This window comes from Triturus cristatus, chromosome 8, assembly GCF_964204655.1.
Source record: "Triturus cristatus chromosome 8, aTriCri1.1, whole genome shotgun sequence".
Classification (NCBI taxonomy): Eukaryota; Metazoa; Chordata; class Amphibia; order Caudata; family Salamandridae; genus Triturus; species Triturus cristatus.
Window position 1 is genome coordinate 736,214,530 of NC_140591.1, and position 17,649 is coordinate 736,232,178.

Consider the following 17,649-nt stretch of genomic DNA (forward strand, 5'->3'; position numbering starts at 1 on the left):
TGCATCTGCTTTTGTTGTGTAGTGGTAATCAGGTTTACCTGACGTGTGAAAGCCCCATGCTTTGAAAGTACACAGTAACAAAGAAACCGATGACTTTTATAAAAAGGTGTCATGTGTGTCTCTTACTTTGCACAAAAAGTGCCAGAGATGACTTCATTTGCAGTCACTTGAAAAGTAGGGATTCTCCAATAAATGGTAAATGGTTGAAACAAATCTGAAGAAATGCATGACATACCTGTGTGTGTGTGTGTACGCATGTATGTATATATAGGGAGAGAGAGAGCGTCAATATAAACAGACTTTATTTCAATCAAGCTGTCTTTTCTATCCTTCAGGAGCAGAATGTTCTGATCATCAGCGCTCCAGAATGTAGTGTTTTCTTGGCAAGCATCACATATTGTGATGTGTTAGCTAAAAGTTCCATATCCTAGAGACTGATATATTCCTCTGTACTTGTACCTTGGGGATTCATCAAAACCTGGCATCATAAGCAGCTTTCTACTGCCACAGACTGGACAGCGAAACAATTTAAAATATCCCAGAAAAAGAAAATAAGCATGCTTAATCAGAGCTTTCTGGACAGGAAGGACATTTGAGCAAGTGAGGAATAAGCACTGCTTTTGTTAATTTGCATAGGCAGAATAGAGACTTCTGGGAAAAGGCCGAAATTACAGTCACAGAAAATGGCTGCATCTATAGAGAACGCTAAGAAGTGTTGGCAGCTTTTCCTCTGACCCTGGCCACTTTTACAAGCAATCCTATGATAGTCAGCAGGACCTACCCTAAAAAGGAAGGGGCATCCACTTGGACCCTTTCCACCTTTTCTAAATCTCGCCTGATCGAGCTAAATTGAGCACTGATTGAGCAGATAAGCACATGTCATTCTCATTTCAGAAAGGTATTGGTTAGCTTGCTGCTAGCAGCTCAGTTATGTTATGATGTTAGAGGCTATGCAAGGAATGCTTTAGTCCAGCGATATGCAGTTTTTATTGCGCCTTGCATTCAGCAGGAAGATCTTTAGCTTGAATCTGTGGCCTAGGTATTCACCTTGGTATTTCTTTTGGCACAAAGTGAAGGAGTATTTGAGAGAAAATGCACAATGTGTTTCTTATGTTGTTATGAACAACTTGTTACTCTTTCTCATTAAGCTTCAGCCACTGCAGAAATATATAAATAAGGGCTGACTTCCTGTAAGACGTGTCCAAAGCTGGGACGGAATAAAAGGAGACACTTGTAAATGATAGTGCTATCGTTTGAGAAAGGGTAAGTTGAGACTGACTTTCATGCGTATTCACAGACCAAGCATCATAAAGATACCAGCATGATCTTCATTGCGGGCTTAGAGCCGGTATTAGCTTTTGAGAGGTAAGAGGATTTTGAGGGCTCGTTGGTCTAGGGGTATGATTCTCGCTTTGGGTGCGAGAGGTCCCGGGTTCAAATCCCGGACGAGCCCTTTTCTTGGTACTCTTTTCAAGTTGTTTTGAAGTTTGCGTTTCAAAACCAACATCAATTTTTTCTTTGCAGTAGTGGATAATTCTTTGCTAGAGTCTCATGCTTCAGCCCTGCCCAGTCTGAGCTAATACCAAACATCTGGTCTTGCATGGCATGTACGAGCGTTCAGCTAGGGATGTCGGGCAGGTTGCATGAAAGAAATCTAAAGCCAGAGGCCCATGGAATAGCCAGTTCGGAGCAGTTTCATTACAGAAAAATCAACTGTAGGTATCTGTTTCTGTAGTGTAGTGGTTATCACGTTTGCCTCACACGCGAAAGGTCCCCGGTTTGAAACCGGGCAGAAACAGTTGTTATATTGTGTTGGCTACAATGTTGATAGGTGCCGTTTTGCCATGGAATTGTCCAAGCCCTGAAGATTATTTCATGCAATCTCGTTCCAAGAAAGGGAATTCTCTCAAAACACTAAAGTAATCGGCGTGTGGATGTATCTGTTGGTTCTCAGACCTTGCTTTCAAAAGAGCCCTGCAATCGGTTCACTGCTCACCTAGAACAAGCATTAACATGGAGAATTGTTGGCACCAACAGGAATCTTATTTTAGTGGAGTGTTTCTGGCTTTGAGTGCAGAGGCCCTCGGCTCAATTCCAAGATGATCCTTCTCAAGGTGATGATACAAATGCATTGTCACCTTTACGTTTAATGTCAGAATCATTTATTTCCAGTTGGTGGTGTAAGAATGTTTGCAACAGTATGGCGATTTTTCCTAGCCATGCATGAATGAAAGCATATCACTCGCCTTTAGGTGTTTTTCTAATACATTGATATTTGCATCTTCCTTCCTAGCCTGCATGTTTGACTATCTTACAGGCTGCATGTAATAAGTATCACATCAGGGCCCTTCTTCTACTCAATTCACAACTGTTCTATCACGACATAGATAAGAAAGCTGCATCTGCTTTTGTTGTGTAGTGGTAATCAGGTTTACCTGACGTGTGAAAGCCCCATGCTTTGAAAGTACACAGTAACAAAGAAACCGATGACTTTTATAAAAAGGTGTCATGTGTGTCTCTTACTTTGCACAAAAAGTGCCAGAGATGACTTCATTTGCAGTCACTTGAAAAGTAGGGATTCTCCAATAAATGGTAAATGGTTGAAACAAATCTGAAGAAATGCATGACATACCTGTGTGTGTGTGTGTACGCATGTATGTATATATAGGGAGAGAGAGAGCGTCAATATAAACAGACTTTATTTCAATCAAGCTGTCTTTTCTATCCTTCAGGAGCAGAATGTTCTGATCATCAGCGCTCCAGAATGTAGTGTTTTCTTGGCAAGCATCACATATTGTGATGTGTTAGCTAAAAGTTCCATATCCTAGAGACTGATATATTCCTCTGTACTTGTACCTTGGGGATTCATCAAAACCTGGCATCATAAGCAGCTTTCTACTGCCACAGACTGGACAGCGAAACAATTTAAAATATCCCAGAAAAAGAAAATAAGCATGCTTAATCAGAGCTTTCTGGACAGGAAGGACATTTGAGCAAGTGAGGAATAAGCACTGCTTTTGTTAATTTGCATAGGCAGAATAGAGACTTCTGGGAAAAGGCCGAAATTACAGTCACAGAAAATGGCTGCATCTATAGAGAACGCTAAGAAGTGTTGGCAGCTTTTCCTCTGACCCTGGCCACTTTTACAAGCAATCCTATGATAGTCAGCAGGACCCACCCTAAAAAGGAAGGGGCATCCACTTGGACCCTTTCCACCTTTTCTAAATCTCGCCTGATCGAGCCTGATTGAGCACTGATTGAGCAGATAAGCACATGTCATTCTCATTTCAGAAAGGTATTGGTTAGCTTGCTGCTAGCAGCTCAGTTATGTTATGATGTTAGAGGCTATGCAAGGAATGCTTTAGTCCAGCGATATGCAGTTTTTATTGCGCCTTGCATTCAGCAGGAAGATCTTTAGCTTGAATCTGTGGCCTAGGTATTCACCTTGGTATTTCTTTTGGCACAAAGTGAAGGAGTATTTGAGAGAAAATGCACAATGTGTTTCTTATGTTGTTATGAACAACTTGTTACTCTTTCTCATTAAGCTTCAGCCACTGCAGAAATATATAAATAAGGGCTGACTTCCTGTAAGACGTGTCCAAAGCTGGGACGGAATAAAAGGAGACACTTGTAAATGATAGTGCTATCGTTTGAGAAAGGGTAAGTTGAGACTGACTTTCATGCGTATTCACAGACCAAGCATCATAAAGATACCAGCATGATCTTCATTGCGGGCTTAGAGCCGGTATTAGCTTTTGAGAGGTAAGAGGATTTTGAGGGCTCGTTGGTCTAGGGGTATGATTCTCACTTTGGGTGCGAGAGGTCCCGGGTTCAAATCCCGGACGAGCCCTTTTCTTGGTACTCTTTTCAAGTTGTTTTGAAGTTTGCGTTTCAAAACCAACATCAATTTTTTCTTTGCAGTAGTGGATAATTCTTTGCTAGAGTCTCATGCTTCAGCCCTGCCCAGTCTGAGCTAATACCAAACATCTGGTCTTGCATGGCATGTACGAGCGTTCAGCTAGGGATGTCGGGCAGGTTGCATGAAAGAAATCTAAAGCCAGAGGCCCATGGAATAGCCAGTTCGGAGCAGTTTCATTACAGAAAAATCAACTGTAGGTATCTGTTTCTGTAGTGTAGTGGTTATCACGTTTGCCTCACACGCGAAAGGTCCCCGGTTTGAAACCGGGCAGAAACAGTTGTTATATTGTGTTGGCTACAATGTTGATAGGTGCTGTTTTGCCATGGAATTGTCCAAGCCCTGAAGATTATTTCATGCAATCTCGTTCCAAGAAAGGGAATTCTCTCAAAACACTAAAGTAATCGGCGTGTGGATGTATCTGTTGGTTCTCAGACCTTGCTTTCAAAAGAGCCCTGCAATCGGTTCACTGCTCACCTAGAACAAGCATTAACATGGAGAATTGTTGGCACCAACAGGAATCTTATTTTAGTGGAGTGTTTCTGGCTTTGAGTGCAGAGGCCCTCGGCTCAATTCCAAGATGATCCTTCTCAAGGTGATGATACAAATGCATTGTCACCTTTACGTTTAATGTCAGAATCATTTATTTCCAGTTGGTGGTGTAAGAATGTTTGCAACAGTATGGCGATTTTTCCTAGCCATTGCATGAATGAAAGCATATCACTCGCCTTTAGGTGTTTTTCTAATACATTGATATTTGCATCTTCCTTCCTAGCCTGCATGTTTGACTATCTTACAGGCTGCATGTAATAAGTATCACATCAGGGCCCTTCTTCTACTCAATTCACAACTGTTCTATCACGACATAGATAAGAAAGCTGCATCTGCTTTTGTTGTGTAGTGGTAATCAGGTTTACCTGACGTGTGAAAGCCCCATGCTTTGAAAGTACACAGTAACAAAGAAACCGATGACTTTTATAAAAAGGTGTCATGTGTGTCTCTTACTTTGCACAAAAAGTGCCAGAGATGACTTCATTTGCAGTCACTTGAAAAGTAGGGATTCTCCAATAAATGGTAAATGGTTGAAACAAATCTGAAGAAATGCATGACATACCTGTGTGTGTGTGTGTACGCATGTATGTATATATAGGGAGAGAGAGAGCGTCAATATAAACAGACTTTATTTCAATCAAGCTGTCTTTTCTATCCTTCAGGAGCAGAATGTTCTGATCATCAGCGCTCCAGAATGTAGTGTTTTCTTGGCAAGCATCACATATTGTGATGTGTTAGCTAAAAGTTCCATATCCTAGAGACTGATATATTCCTCTGTACTTGTACCTTGGGGATTCATCAAAACCTGGCATCATAAGCAGCTTTCTACTGCCACAGACTGGACAGCGAAACAATTTAAAATATCCCAGAAAAAGAAAATAAGCATGCTTAATCAGAGCTTTCTGGACAGGAAGGACATTTGAGCAAGTGAGGAATAAGCACTGCTTTTGTTAATTTGCATAGGCAGAATAGAGACTTCTGGGAAAAGGCCGAAATTACAGTCACAGAAAATGGCTGCATCTATAGAGAACGCTAAGAAGTGTTGGCAGCTTTTCCTCTGACCCTGGCCACTTTTACAAGCAATCCTATGATAGTCAGCAGGACCCACCCTAAAAAGGAAGGGGCATCCACTTGGACCCTTTCCACCTTTTCTAAATCTCGCCTGATCGAGCCTGATTGAGCACTGATTGAGCAGATAAGCACATGTCATTCTCATTTCAGAAAGGTATTGGTTAGCTTGCTGCTAGCAGCTCAGTTATGTTATGATGTTAGAGGCTATGCAAGGAATGCTTTAGTCCAGCGATATGCAGTTTTTATTGCGCCTTGCATTCAGCAGGAAGATCTTTAGCTTGAATCTGTGGCCTAGGTATTCACCTTGGTATTTCTTTTGGCACAAAGTGAAGGAGTATTTGAGAGAAAATGCACAATGTGTTTCTTATGTTGTTATGAACAACTTGTTACTCTTTCTCATTAAGCTTCAGCCACTGCAGAAATATATAAATAAGGGCTGACTTCCTGTAAGACGTGTCCAAAGCTGGGACGGAATAAAAGGAGACACTTGTAAATGATAGTGCTATCGTTTGAGAAAGGGTAAGTTGAGACTGACTTTCATGCGTATTCACAGACCAAGCATCATAAAGATACCAGCATGATCTTCATTGCGGGCTTAGAGCCGGTATTAGCTTTTGAGAGGTAAGAGGATTTTGAGGGCTCGTTGGTCTAGGGGTATGATTCTCGCTTTGGGTGCGAGAGGTCCCGGGTTCAAATCCCGGACGAGCCCTTTTCTTGGTACTCTTTTCACGTTGTTTTGAAGTTTGCGTTTCAAAACCAACATCAATTTTTTCTTTGCAGTATTGGATAATTCTTTGCTAGAGTCTCATGCTTCAGCCCTGCCCAGTCTGAGCTAATACCAAACATCTGGTCTTGCATGGCATGTACGAGCGTTCAGCTAGGGATGTCGGGCAGGTTGCATGAAAGAAATCTAAAGCCAGAGGCCCATGGAATAGCCAGTTCGGAGCAGTTTCATTACAGAAAAATCAACTGTAGGTATCTGTTTCTGTAGTGTAGTGGTTATCACGTTTGCCTCACACGCGAAAGGTCCCCGGTTCGAAACCGGGCAGAAACAGTTGTTATATTGTGTTGGCTACAATGTTGATAGGTGCCGTTTTGCCATGGAATTGTCCAAGCCCTGAAGATTATTTCATGCAATCTCGTTCCAAGAAAGGGAATTCTCTCAAAACACTAAAGTAATCGGCGTGTGGATGTATCTGTTGGTTCTCAGACCTTGCTTTCAAAAGAGCCCTGCAATCGGTTCACTGCTCACCTAGAACAAGCATTAACATGGAGAATTGTTGGCACCAACAGGAATCTTATTTTAGTGGAGTGTTTCTGGCTTTGAGTGTAGAGGCCCTCGGCTCAATTCCAAGATGATCTTTCTCAAGGTGATGATACAAATGCATTGTCACCTTTACGTTTAATGTCAGAATCATTTATTTCCAGTTGGTGGTGTAAGAATGTTTGCAACAGTATGGCGATTTTTCCTAGCCATGCATGAATGAAAGCATATCACTCGCCTTTAGGTGTTTTTCTAATACATTGATATTTGCATCTTCCTTCCTAGCCTGCATGTTTGACTATCTTACAGGCTGCATGTAATAAGTATCACATCAGGGCCCTTCTTCTACTCAATTCACAACTGTTCTATCACGACATAGATAAGAAAGCTGCATCTGCTTTTGTTGTGTAGTGGTAATCAGGTTTACCTGACGTGTGAAAGCCCCATGCTTTGAAAGTACACAGTAACAAAGAAACCGATGACTTTTATAAAAAGGTGTCATGTGTGTCTCTTACTTTGCACAAAAAGTGCCAGAGATGACTTCATTTGCAGTCACTTGAAAAGTAGGGATTCTCCAATAAATGGTAAATGGTTGAAACAAATCTGAAGAAATGCATGACATACCTGTGTGTGTGTGTGTACGCATGTATGTATATATAGGGAGAGAGAGAGCGTCAATATAAACAGACTTTATTTCAATCAAGCTGTCTTTTCTATCCTTCAGGAGCAGAATGTTCTGATCATCAGCGCTCCAGAATGTAGTGTTTTCTTGGCAAGCATCACATATTGTGATGTGTTAGCTAAAAGTTCCATATCCTAGAGACTGATATATTCCTCTGTACTTGTACCTTGGGGATTCATCAAAACCTGGCATCATAAGCAGCTTTCTACTGCCACAGACTGGACAGCGAAACAATTTAAAATATCCCAGAAAAAGAAAATAAGCATGCTTAATCAGAGCTTTCTGGACAGGAAGGACATTTGAGCAAGTGAGGAATAAGCACTGCTTTTGTTAATTTGCATAGGCAGAATAGAGACTTCTGGGAAAAGGCCGAAATTACAGTCACAGAAAATGGCTGCATCTATAGAGAACGCTAAGAAGTGTTGGCAGCTTTTCCTCTGACCCTGGCCACTTTTACAAGCAATCCTATGATAGTCAGCAGGACCTACCCTAAAAAGGAAGGGGCATCCACTTGGACCCTTTCCACCTTTTCTAAATCTCGCCTGATCGAGCTAAATTGAGCACTGATTGAGCAGATAAGCACATGTCATTCTCATTTCAGAAAGGTATTGGTTAGCTTGCTGCTAGCAGCTCAGTTATGTTATGATGTTAGAGGCTATGCAAGGAATGCTTTAGTCCAGCGATATGCAGTTTTTATTGCGCCTTGCATTCAGCAGGAAGATCTTTAGCTTGAATCTGTGGCCTAGGTATTCACCTTGGTATTTCTTTTGGCACAAAGTGAAGGAGTATTTGAGAGAAAATGCACAATGTGTTTCTTATGTTGTTATGAACAACTTGTTACTCTTTCTCATTAAGCTTCAGCCACTGCAGAAATATATAAATAAGGGCTGACTTCCTGTAAGACGTGTCCAAAGCTGGGACGGAATAAAAGGAGACACTTGTAAATGATAGTGCTATCGTTTGAGAAAGGGTAAGTTGAGACTGACTTTCATGCGTATTCACAGACCAAGCATCATAAAGATACCAGCATGATCTTCATTGCGGGCTTAGAGCCGGTATTAGCTTTTGAGAGGTAAGAGGATTTTGAGGGCTCGTTGGTCTAGGGGTATGATTCTCGCTTTGGGTGCGAGAGGTCCCGGGTTCAAATCCTGGACGAGCCCTTTTCTTGGTACTCTTTTCAAGTTGTTTTGAAGTTTGCGTTTCAAAACCAACATCAATTTTTTCTTTGCAGTAGTGGATAATTCTTTGCTAGAGTCTCATGCTTCAGCCCTGCCCAGTCTGAGCTAATACCAAACATCTGGTCTTGCATGGCATGTACGAGCGTTCAGCTAGGGATGTCGGGCAGGTTGCATGAAAGAAATCTAAAGCCAGAGGCCCATGGAATAGCCAGTTCGGAGCAGTTTCATTACAGAAAAATCAACTGTAGGTATCTGTTTCTGTAGGGTAGTGGTTATCACGTTTGCCTCACACGCGAAAGGTCCCCGGTTTGAAACCGGGCAGAAACAGTTGTTATATTGTGTTGGCTACAATGTTGATAGGTGCCGTTTTGCCATGGAATTGTCCAAGCCCTGAAGATTATTTCATGCAATCTCGTTCCAAGAAAGGGAATTCTCTCAAAACACTAAAGTAATCGGCGTGTGGATGTATCTGTTGGTTCTCAGACCTTGCTTTCAAAAGAGCCCTGCAATCGGTTCACTGCTCACCTAGAACAAGCATTAACATGGAGAATTGTTGGCACCAACAGGAATCTTATTTTAGTGGAGTGTTTCTGGCTTTGAGTGTAGAGGCCCTCGGCTCAATTCCAAGATGATCTTTCTCAAGGTGATGATACAAATGCATTGTCACCTTTACGTTTAATGTCAGAATCATTTATTTCCAGTTGGTGGTGTAAGAATGTTTGCAACAGTATGGCGATTTTTCCTAGCCATGCATGAATGAAAGCATATCACTCGCCTTTAGGTGTTTTTCTAATACATTGATATTTGCATCTTCCTTCCTAGCCTGCATGTTTGACTATCTTACAGGCTGCATGTAATAAGTATCACATCAGGGCCCTTCTTCTACTCAATTCACAACTGTTCTATCACGACATAGATAAGAAAGCTGCATCTGCTTTTGTTGTGTAGTGGTAATCAGGTTTACCTGACGTGTGAAAGCCCCATGCTTTGAAAGTACACAGTAACAAAGAAACCGATGACTTTTATAAAAAGGTGTCATGTGTGTCTCTTACTTTGCACAAAAAGTGCCAGAGATGACTTCATTTGCAGTCACTTGAAAAGTAGGGATTCTCCAATAAATGGTAAATGGTTGAAACAAATCTGAAGAAATGCATGACATACCTGTGTGTGTGTGTGTACGCATGTATGTATATATAGGGAGAGAGAGAGCGTCAATATAAACAGACTTTATTTCAATCAAGCTGTCTTTTCTATCCTTCAGGAGCAGAATGTTCTGATCATCAGCGCTCCAGAATGTAGTGTTTTCTTGGCAAGCATCACATATTGTGATGTGTTAGCTAAAAGTTCCATATCCTAGAGACTGATATATTCCTCTGTACTTGTACCTTGGGGATTCATCAAAACCTGGCATCATAAGCAGCTTTCTACTGCCACAGACTGGACAGCGAAACAATTTAAAATATCCCAGAAAAAGAAAATAAGCATGCTTAATCAGAGCTTTCTGGACAGGAAGGACATTTGAGCAAGTGAGGAATAAGCACTGCTTTTGTTAATTTGCATAGGCAGAATAGAGACTTCTGGGAAAAGGCCGAAATTACAGTCACAGAAAATGGCTGCATCTATAGAGAACGCTAAGAAGTGTTGGCAGCTTTTCCTCTGACCCTGGCCACTTTTACAAGCAATCCTATGATAGTCAGCAGGACCTACCCTAAAAAGGAAGGGGCATCCACTTGGACCCTTTCCACCTTTTCTAAATCTCGCCTGATCGAGCTAAATTGAGCACTGATTGAGCAGATAAGCACATGTCATTCTCATTTCAGAAAGGTATTGGTTAGCTTGCTGCTAGCAGCTCAGTTATGTTATGATGTTAGAGGCTATGCAAGGAATGCTTTAGTCCAGCGATATGCAGTTTTTATTGCGCCTTGCATTCAGCAGGAAGATCTTTAGCTTGAATCTGTGGCCTAGGTATTCACCTTGGTATTTCTTTTGGCACAAAGTGAAGGAGTATTTGAGAGAAAATGCACAATGTGTTTCTTATGTTGTTATGAACAACTTGTTACTCTTTCTCATTAAGCTTCAGCCACTGCAGAAATATATAAATAAGGGCTGACTTCCTGTAAGACGTGTCCAAAGCTGGGACGGAATAAAAGGAGACACTTGTAAATGATAGTGCTATCGTTTGAGAAAGGGTAAGTTGAGACTGACTTTCATGCGTATTCACAGACCAAGCATCATAAAGATACCAGCATGATCTTCATTGCGGGCTTAGAGCCGGTATTAGCTTTTGAGAGGTAAGAGGATTTTGAGGGCTCGTTGGTCTAGGGGTATGATTCTCGCTTTGGGTGCGAGAGGTCCCGGGTTCAAATCCCGGACGAGCCCTTTTCTTGGTACTCTTTTCAAGTTGTTTTGAAGTTTGCGTTTCAAAACCAACATCAATTTTTTCTTTGCAGTATTGGATAATTCTTTGCTAGAGTCTCATGCTTCAGCCCTGCCCAGTCTGAGCTAATACCAAACATCTGGTCTTGCATGGCATGTACGAGCGTTCAGCTAGGGATGTCGGGCAGGTTGCATGAAAGAAATCTAAAGCCAGAGGCCCATGGAATAGCCAGTTCGGAGCAGTTTCATTACAGAAAAATCAACTGTAGGTATCTGTTTCTGTAGTGTAGTGGTTATCACGTTTGCCTCACACGCGAAAGGTCCCCGGTTCGAAACCGGGCAGAAACAGTTGTTATATTGTGTTGGCTACAATGTTGATAGGTGCCGTTTTGCCATGGAATTGTCCAAGCCCTGAAGATTATTTCATGCAATCTCGTTCCAAGAAAGGGAATTCTCTCAAAACACTAAAGTAATCGGCGTGTGGATGTATCTGTTGGTTCTCAGACCTTGCTTTCAAAAGAGCCCTGCAATCGGTTCACTGCTCACCTAGAACAAGCATTAACATGGAGAATTGTTGGCACCAACAGGAATCTTATTTTAGTGGAGTGTTTCTGGCTTTGAGTGTAGAGGCCCTCGGCTCAATTCCAAGATGATCTTTCTCAAGGTGATGATACAAATGCATTGTCACCTTTACGTTTAATGTCAGAATCATTTATTTCCAGTTGGTGGTGTAAGAATGTTTGCAACAGTATGGCGATTTTTCCTAGCCATGCATGAATGAAAGCATATCACTCGCCTTTAGGTGTTTTTCTAATACATTGATATTTGCATCTTCCTTCCTAGCCTGCATGTTTGACTATCTTACAGGCTGCATGTAATAAGTATCACATCAGGGCCCTTCTTCTACTCAATTCACAACTGTTCTATCACGACATAGATAAGAAAGCTGCATCTGCTTTTGTTGTGTAGTGGTAATCAGGTTTACCTGACGTGTGAAAGCCCCATGCTTTGAAAGTACACAGTAACAAAGAAACCGATGACTTTTATAAAAAGGTGTCATGTGTGTCTCTTACTTTGCACAAAAAGTGCCAGAGATGACTTCATTTGCAGTCACTTGAAAAGTAGGGATTCTCCAATAAATGGTAAATGGTTGAAACAAATCTGAAGAAATGCATGACATACCTGTGTGTGTGTGTGTACGCATGTATGTATATATAGGGAGAGAGAGAGCGTCAATATAAACAGACTTTATTTCAATCAAGCTGTCTTTTCTATCCTTCAGGAGCAGAATGTTCTGATCATCAGCGCTCCAGAATGTAGTGTTTTCTTGGCAAGCATCACATATTGTGATGTGTTAGCTAAAAGTTCCATATCCTAGAGACTGATATATTCCTCTGTACTTGTACCTTGGGGATTCATCAAAACCTGGCATCATAAGCAGCTTTCTACTGCCACAGACTGGACAGCGAAACAATTTAAAATATCCCAGAAAAAGAAAATAAGCATGCTTAATCAGAGCTTTCTGGACAGGAAGGACATTTGAGCAAGTGAGGAATAAGCACTGCTTTTGTTAATTTGCATAGGCAGAATAGAGACTTCTGGGAAAAGGCCGAAATTACAGTCACAGAAAATGGCTGCATCTATAGAGAACGCTAAGAAGTGTTGGCAGCTTTTCCTCTGACCCTGGCCACTTTTACAAGCAATCCTATGATAGTGAGCAGGACCTACCCTAAAAAGGAAGGGGCATCCACTTGGACCCTTTCCACCTTTTCTAAATCTCGCCTGATCGAGCTAAATTGAGCACTGATTGAGCAGATAAGCACATGTCATTCTCATTTCAGAAAGGTATTGGTTAGCTTGCTGCTAGCAGCTCAGTTATGTTATGATGTTAGAGGCTATGCAAGGAATGCTTTAGTCCAGCGATATGCAGTTTTTATTGCGCCTTGCATTCAGCAGGAAGATCTTTAGCTTGAATCTGTGGCCTAGGTATTCACCTTGGTATTTCTTTTGGCACAAAGTGAAGGAGTATTTGAGAGAAAATGCACAATGTGTTTCTTATGTTGTTATGAACAACTTGTTACTCTTTCTCATTAAGCTTCAGCCACTGCAGAAATATATAAATAAGGGCTGACTTCCTGTAAGACGTGTCCAAAGCTGGGACGGAATAAAAGGAGACACTTGTAAATGATAGTGCTATCGTTTGAGAAAGGGTAAGTTGAGACTGACTTTCATGCGTATTCACAGACCAAGCATCATAAAGATACCAGCATGATCTTCATTGCGGGCTTAGAGCCGGTATTAGCTTTTGAGAGGTAAGAGGATTTTGAGGGCTCGTTGGTCTAGGGGTATGATTCTCGCTTTGGGTGCGAGAGGTCCCGGGTTCAAATCCCGGACGAGCCCTTTTCTTGGTACTCTTTTCAAGTTGTTTTGAAGTTTGCGTTTCAAAACCAACATCAATTTTTTCTTTGCAGTAGTGGATAATTCTTTGCTAGAGTCTCATGCTTCAGCCCTGCCCAGTCTGAGCTAATACCAAACATCTGGTCTTGCATGGCATGTACGAGCGTTCAGCTAGGGATGTCGGGCAGGTTGCATGAAAGAAATCTAAAGCCAGAGGCCCATGGAATAGCCAGTTCGGAGCAGTTTCATTACAGAAAAATCAACTGTAGGTATCTGTTTCTGTAGTGTAGTGGTTATCACGTTTGCCTCACACGCGAAAGGTCCCCGGTTTGAAACCGGGCAGAAACAGTTGTTATATTGTGTTGGCTACAATGTTGATAGGTGCCGTTTTGCCATGGAATTGTCCAAGCCCTGAAGATTATTTCATGCAATCTCGTTCCAAGAAAGGGAATTCTCTCAAAACACTAAAGTAATCGGCGTGTGGATGTATCTGTTGGTTCTCAGACCTTGCTTTCAAAAGAGCCCTGCAATCGGTTCACTGCTCACCTAGAACAAGCATTAACATGGAGAATTGTTGGCACCAACAGGAATCTTATTTTAGTGGAGTGTTTCTGGCTTTGAGTGCAGAGGCCCTCGGCTCAATTCCAAGATGATCCTTCTCAAGGTGATGATACAAATGCATTGTCACCTTTACGTTTAATGTCAGAATCATTTATTTCCAGTTGGTGGTGTAAGAATGTTTGCAACAGTATGGCGATTTTTCCTAGCCATGCATGAATGAAAGCATATCACTCGCCTTTAGGTGTTTTTCTAATACATTGATATTTGCATCTTCCTTCCTAGCCTGCATGTTTGACTATCTTACAGGCTGCATGTAATAAGTATCACATCAGGGCCCTTCTTGTACTCAATTCACAACTGTTCTATCACGACATAGATAAGAAAGCTGCATCTGCTTTTGTTGTGTAGTGGTAATCAGGTTTACCTGACGTGTGAAAGCCCCATGCTTTGAAAGTACACAGTAACAAAGAAACCGATGACTTTTATAAAAAGGTGTCATGTGTGTCTCTTACTTTGCACAAAAAGTGCCAGAGATGACTTCATTTGCAGTCACTTGAAAAGTAGGGATTCTCCAATAAATGGTAAATGGTTGAAACAAATCTGAAGAAATGCATGACATACCTGTGTGTGTGTGTGTACGCATGTATGTATATATAGGGAGAGAGAGAGCGTCAATATAAACAGACTTTATTTCAATCAAGCTGTCTTTTCTATCCTTCAGGAGCAGAATGTTCTGATCATCAGCGCTCCAGAATGTAGTGTTTTCTTGGCAAGCATCACATATTGTGATGTGTTAGCTAAAAGTTCCATATCCTAGAGACTGATATATTCCTCTGTACTTGTACCTTGGGGATTCATCAAAACCTGGCATCATAAGCAGCTTTCTACTGCCACAGACTGGACAGCGAAACAATTTAAAATATCCCAGAAAAAGAAAATAAGCATGCTTAATCAGAGCTTTCTGGACAGGAAGGACATTTGAGCAAGTGAGGAATAAGCACTGCTTTTGTTAATTTGCATAGGCAGAATAGAGACTTCTGGGAAAAGGCCGAAATTACAGTCACAGAAAATGGCTGCATCTATAGAGAACGCTAAGAAGTGTTGGCAGCTTTTCCTCTGACCCTGGCCACTTTTACAAGCAATCCTATGATAGTGAGCAGGACCCACCCTAAAAAGGAAGGGGCATCCACTTGGACCCTTTCCACCTTTTCTAAATCTCGCCTGATCGAGCCTGATTGAGCACTGATTGAGCAGATAAGCACATGTCATTCTCATTTCAGAAAGGTATTGGTTAGCTTGCTGCTAGCAGCTCAGTTATGTTATGATGTTAGAGGCTATGCAAGGAATGCTTTAGTCCAGCGATATGCAGTTTTTATTGCGCCTTGCATTCAGCAGGAAGATCTTTAGCTTGAATCTGTGGCCTAGGTATTCACCTTGGTATTTCTTTTGGCACAAAGTGAAGGAGTATTTGAGAGAAAATGCACAATGTGTTTCTTATGTTGTTATGAACAACTTGTTACTCTTTCTCATTAAGCTTCAGCCACTGCAGAAATATATAAATAAGGGCTGACTTCCTGTAAGACGTGTCCAAAGCTGGGACGGAATAAAAGGAGACACTTGTAAATGATAGTGCTATCGTTTGAGAAAGGGTAAGTTGAGACTGACTTTCATGCGTATTCACAGACCAAGCATCATAAAGATACCAGCATGATCTTCATTGCGGGCTTAGAGCCGGTATTAGCTTTTGAGAGGTAAGAGGATTTTGAGGGCTCGTTGGTCTAGGGGTATGATTCTCGCTTTGGGTGCGAGAGGTCCCGGGTTCAAATCCCGGACGAGCCCTTTTCTTGGTACTCTTTTCAAGTTGTTTTGAAGTTTGCGTTTCAAATCCAACATCAATTTTTTCTTTGCAGTAGTGGATAATTCTTTGCTAGAGTCTCATGCTTCAGCCCTGCCCAGTCTGAGCTAATACCAAACATCTGGTCTTGCATGGCATGTACGAGCGTTCAGCTAGGGATGTCGGGCAGGTTGCATGAAAGAAATCTAAAGCCAGAGGCCCATGGAATAGCCAGTTCGGAGCAGTTTCATTACAGAAAAATCAACTGTAGGTATCTGTTTCTGTAGTGTAGTGGTTATCACGTTTGCCTCACACGCGAAAGGTCCCCGGTTTGAAACCGGGCAGAAACAGTTGTTATATTGTGTTGGCTACAATGTTGATAGGTGCCGTTTTGCCATGGAATTGTCCAAGCCCTGAAGATTATTTCATGCAATCTCGTTCCAAGAAAGGGAATTCTCTCAAAACATTAAAGTAATCGGCGTGTGGATGTATCTGTTGGTTCTCAGACCTTGCTTTCAAAAGAGCCCTGCAATCGGTTCACTGCTCACCTAGAACAAGCATTAACATGGAGAATTGTTGGCACCAACAGGAATCTTATTTTAGTGGAGTGTTTCTGGCTTTGAGTGCAGAGGCCCTCGGCTCAATTCCAAGATGATCCTTCTCAAGGTGATGATACAAATGCATTGTCACCTTTACGTTTAATGTCAGAATCATTTATTTCCAGTTGGTGGTGTAAGAATGTTTGCAACAGTATGGCGATTTTTCCTAGCCATGCATGAATGAAAGCATATCACTCGCCTTTAGGTGTTTTTCTAATACATTGATATTTGCATCTTCCTTCCTAGCCTGCATGTTTGACTATCTTACAGGCTGCATGTAATAAGTATCACATCAGGGCCCTTCTTGTACTCAATTCACAACTGTTCTATCACGACATAGATAAGAAAGCTGCATCTGCTTTTGTTGTGTAGTGGTAATCAGGTTTACCTGACGTGTGAAAGCCCCATGCTTTGAAAGTACACAGTAACAAAGAAACCGATGACTTTTATAAAAAGGTGTCATGTGTGTCTCTTACTTTGCACAAAAAGTGCCAGAGATGACTTCATTTGCAGTCACTTGAAAAGTAGGGATTCTCCAATAAATGGTAAATGGTTGAAACAAATCTGAAGAAATGCATGACATACCTGTGTGTGTGTGTGTACGCATGTATGTATATATAGGGAGAGAGAGAGCGTCAATATAAACAGACTTTATTTCAATCAAGCTGTCTTTTCTATCCTTCAGGAGCAGAATGTTCTGATCATCAGCGCTCCAGAATGTAGTGTTTTCTTGGCAAGCATCACATATTGTGATGTGTTAGCTAAAAGTTCCATATCCTAGAGACTGATATATTCCTCTGTACTTGTACCTTGGGGATTCATCAAAACCTGGCATCATAAGCAGCTTTCTACTGCCACAGACTGGACAGCGAAACAATTTAAAATATCCCAGAAAAAGAAAATAAGCATGCTTAATCAGAGCTTTCTGGACAGGAAGGACATTTGAGCAAGTGAGGAATAAGCACTGCTTTTGTTAATTTGCATAGGCAGAATAGAGACTTCTGGGAAAAGGCCGAAATTACAGTCACAGAAAATGGCTGCATCTATAGAGAACGCTAAGAAGTGTTGGCAGCTTTTCCTCTGACCCTGGCCACTTTTACAAGCAATCCTATGATAGTGAGCAGGACCCACCCTAAAAAGGAAGGGGCATCCACTTGGACCCTTTCCACCTTTTCTAAATCTCGCCTGATCGAGCCTGATTGAGCACTGATTGAGCAGA

The 17,649-nt window shown here is 41.6% G+C and overlaps 7 non-coding genes across 7 annotated transcripts; all 7 read left to right on the forward strand.

Annotated features, from left to right (window-relative positions):
* The first annotated feature begins 1,381 nt into the window (after positions 1–1,381).
* TRNAP-UGG (transfer RNA proline (anticodon UGG)) lies at positions 1,382–1,453 on the forward strand. Its single transcript has one exon. It is a non-coding gene; the product is annotated as a tRNA-Pro (tRNA).
* A 4,723-nt stretch (positions 1,454–6,176) lies between these two features.
* TRNAP-UGG (transfer RNA proline (anticodon UGG)) lies at positions 6,177–6,248 on the forward strand. The gene has a single exon. It is a non-coding gene; the product is annotated as a tRNA-Pro (tRNA).
* A 272-nt stretch (positions 6,249–6,520) lies between these two features.
* TRNAV-CAC (transfer RNA valine (anticodon CAC)) lies at positions 6,521–6,593 on the forward strand. The gene has a single exon. It is a non-coding gene; the product is annotated as a tRNA-Val (tRNA).
* A 4,377-nt stretch (positions 6,594–10,970) lies between these two features.
* Positions 10,971–11,042, forward strand: TRNAP-UGG (transfer RNA proline (anticodon UGG)). Its single transcript has one exon. It is a non-coding gene; the product is annotated as a tRNA-Pro (tRNA).
* Positions 11,043–11,314: 272 nt separating this feature from the next.
* TRNAV-CAC (transfer RNA valine (anticodon CAC)) lies at positions 11,315–11,387 on the forward strand. Its single transcript has one exon. It is a non-coding gene; the product is annotated as a tRNA-Val (tRNA).
* A 1,980-nt stretch (positions 11,388–13,367) lies between these two features.
* On the forward strand, positions 13,368–13,439 carry TRNAP-UGG (transfer RNA proline (anticodon UGG)). Its single transcript has one exon. It is a non-coding gene; the product is annotated as a tRNA-Pro (tRNA).
* Positions 13,440–15,764: 2,325 nt separating this feature from the next.
* TRNAP-UGG (transfer RNA proline (anticodon UGG)) lies at positions 15,765–15,836 on the forward strand. Its single transcript has one exon. It is a non-coding gene; the product is annotated as a tRNA-Pro (tRNA).
* The last annotated feature ends 1,813 nt before the right edge of the window (positions 15,837–17,649 follow it).